Source organism: Myotis nattereri (assembly GCF_964212035.1).
Source record: "Myotis nattereri genome assembly, chromosome: X".
Taxonomy (NCBI): domain Eukaryota; kingdom Metazoa; phylum Chordata; class Mammalia; order Chiroptera; family Vespertilionidae; genus Myotis; species Myotis nattereri.
Window position 1 is genome coordinate 46,037,354 of NC_138078.1, and position 3,694 is coordinate 46,041,047.

The window sequence follows — 3,694 nt, forward strand, 5'->3', positions numbered from 1 at the left end:
TACTTATCTATCTATATAATAGAGGAATATGCAAATTAGCCAGGATGCCATAATGTCGCAACTGGGCAGCAGGGACCTGAGACTGCATGGTGCCTGGCTGGGGCCCAGGAGACCTCAGGCCACACCCCTCACCTCTTGGGACCTGACAGGGGTCCTCAGGCTGTGCCCCTGACGCCAGGCTGGGAGACCTCAGGCTGTGCCCCCTGCCCAGTGGGGTTTGATGGGGGACCTCAGGCTGTTCCTTCCACCCCAGCACCGGGCCAGGGGACCTCAGGTCAAGCCGCCACCCAGAGAGGCTTGATGGGGGACCTGAGACTGTGCCAACCACCTGGTGCTGGGCTGGGGGACCTGAGGCTGTACCCCCTGCCTGGAGGTGCTTGACGGGATGGGGCCATTCGGGTCTGGGTCTCTTGAGTTTTCAAAAGCATGTCCAGGTGGTGGGCGGGAACTTGACTCTAGGTCCTGTGGTGTGCCTCAGACTCTGACAAGAGGGAAATTTTCATATATAATTTAGTAATTTTCTTTCATCTCTGACACTTCCATTATAGAGAAAGGGCAAATGGCAATACTAAAATATTTCTCCTAATTAATTCCCTTTTAATGTGCACAAATTTCGTGCACCGGGGCACTAGTCTATACTAATAAAAGGGTAATATACTAATTAGACCAGACATCTTCTGGACATCCTTACACATATCATTCTGAAAAAACCATGGTGGCGGGGGCTGAGGCAGAGGTGGTTAGGGGTGACCTGGCCATCAGGGGAGAGCAGTTAAGGACAACCAAGCCTGCAGAGGAGGGCAGTTGGGGGTGACCAGGCCTGCAGGGAGGACAGTTAGGGATGACCAAGCAGGCAGATAGGTGAACGATTAGGAGCCAGCAGTACCAGATTATGAGAGGGATGTCTGACTGCCAGTTTAAGCCCGATCCCCTAGAGCAGTTGGACATCCCCTGAGGGGGTCCGGAATGGAGAGGGTGCAGGCTGGGCTTAGGGACCCTGCCCCCCATGCACAAATTTCATGCACTGGGCCTCTAGTAATAATAATAATAATAATAACCACAACAATAAAATTTAATAATTATTACTAATATTTTTTATCCACTTACAATATGGTGGGCAGTCTTCTAAATGGTTTAGAATTTAGTTCATACTTAAAGCAGCCCTATGAGATATGTGCTCTTAATCACTTCCATTAACTTTACGAAACTGAGGGCCCAACAGGTAAAGTAGTTGCCCATAGTTACAGAGATGGTAAATGGGAGAAATGGGATTTGAACCCAGGCAACTATGTTCCCAAACCTGTTATTTTATTATGTTATCCTTTTTCTGGTTTCAGAAACCCATTTTTCCTGAAGGCACATCTCCATAAGGAATTAATCAATCTCTGTGGGTTACCACCAGCTTTACTATGTCATCTTCCATCCCTAGGCAAAACTCCAGACTGTGGAGACTCCCAGCTGCTCCTGGATAAGTTGCTTAAGCTCTCCTACCTACCAGATCCACTGAAAAAAAAAATCAGAGAAAAGTGTGTTCAGATATTCTGCACATTTTAATTGGATTGTTCGTTTTATTGTTGTTGAGTTCTATGGGTTCTTTTTATATTTTGGATATTAGCCCCTCATTGGAGGTATTATTTGCAAATATCTTTCATTTCGTTGGTTGCTGGTTGACTTTGTTTTTTGTTGATGGTTTATTTTGCTTGCACAAGCTTTTTAGTTTAATATAATTCAATTTTTCTTTTTTTAAAATCTTCACCCGAGGACATGTTTTTATTGATTTGGAGAGAGCGAGAGAGAGGGGAGAGAGAGAGAGAGAGAGAGAGAGAGAGAGAGAGAGAGAGAGAGATGAGAGACAAACATCAAGTAGTTGCCTCCCATACACTAAGCCAACTGCAATGTAATCCTTTTTGTTTATCTTTTTTATTTTTGCTTTATTTCCCTTGCTTGTTGGATCAAGTTTACAAAATATTTCCTAATATCAAGGTCCATAAGTTTAGTACTTACGTTTTCTTCCATGTATTTAATTTTTTTAGGTCATATATTCAAATATTTAGTCCACTTTGTGTTAATTTCTGTGTATAGTATCAGCAGTCTAGTTTCATTCTTTCACATGTAGTTTTCCAAGTTTCCCAACACCATTTATTGAAAGAGGCATTCTTTCCTCCATTGTATGTTTTTGGCTCTTTTGTTGAAAATCAGTTGCCCATATATTTGTGGGTTTATTTCTGGGCTCTCAATTTCATTCCATTGGTCTGTGTGTCTGTTTTTCTGCCAGTACCATACTGTTTTGATTAATGTAGTGTTTTTTTTAGTTTCTAAATAAGAAAGGTTTTCTTTTTCTTTTAAAGCAAGTTTTCTTCTATTTTTTGCACACTTACCCTGAAAATATGGAAAGAATCACTAGTGTTTTTGGAAATCTATCTTTTATTGTTGACACTATTACAGATGTCCCCCATTTCCACCCCTTTGCCCACCTCCACCCAGCCTCCCAGGCCTTCACCACATTATTGTCTGTGTCCATGGGATGGATATATATATATACTAGTGGCCCGGTGCACGAAATTCATGCACATTGAAGGGGAATTAATTAGAGGAAATATTTTAATATTGCTATTTGCCCTTTATCTATAATAAAAGTGTGAGAGATAAAAGGAAATGAGTACAATGTATATGAAAATAATACATAATTTTATTAATAAATAAACAGTAATAAAATGATATAACAACAAACTCATGATGTAAAAACAACACTGATGCAAATAATGACTGATAAAGTGATTAAACTTATTCTAATATCTCCCTGTATACCACATTAAGAGTAAAAACACTTTCAGAGTGTTTGACTAATTTCCCTTGGGATAAAGTATTTACAACTTTAACTTTAACATCACACGCTCTTCGAACTTGAGAGAAAGGAACATATAATTGACCATGTGCGAAAACGGGTTCAGGTAGGAATATTCCTACTCTGTCTAGAGTTTGTCCTTTTGATTTATTAATAGTTATCGCAAATGCTGGCATCACGGGAAACTGTCATCGAATTAATTTAAATGGGAGACCAGTGTCAGATGGGGACAAATCAATTCTTGAAATCAGAACAACCTCACCCTCTGCAGATCCTGTTAATACTTCAGCTTCGATAATGTTAGGCCACAATATTTTGATAATAAATCTGGTACCATTACAAAGACCCCATTTACTATTGAGATTTCTCAATAGCATGATGATTGCACCCACTTTCAATTTTAATTTATGACACGGCATTCCTGAAGGAGTAATACTATTAAGAAATTCGATGGTAAAATTTTCCTTTTCAGCATCATCTGTTGAGTCAATGGAATCATCACTCAAATATGTGTGAAACTTTCCATCAAATATATCCAAAATTTCTTCATTTAAGTTTTGAACATGCTCATTTTTTTGGACAAAGAATTGCACATTTATATATTTTTTTAATATTATCTATAGACATAATATTTCCAAAGGTGGCTTCAATAATAGATCCGTTACAAATCATTTCATGGGGGATTTCAATAATATCCTTTCCTAAATGAAAACTGCTATCAAGTTTGCCATCCCCAAGTTTTACTAACCATTCACTATAAGCAGAATCCTCTGCTCTCATATTTCTTGTAAGAGACAACTTTCTGAAACATCCCCAAACATTGCAGTACTTTAAACTTGTTTGTACTAT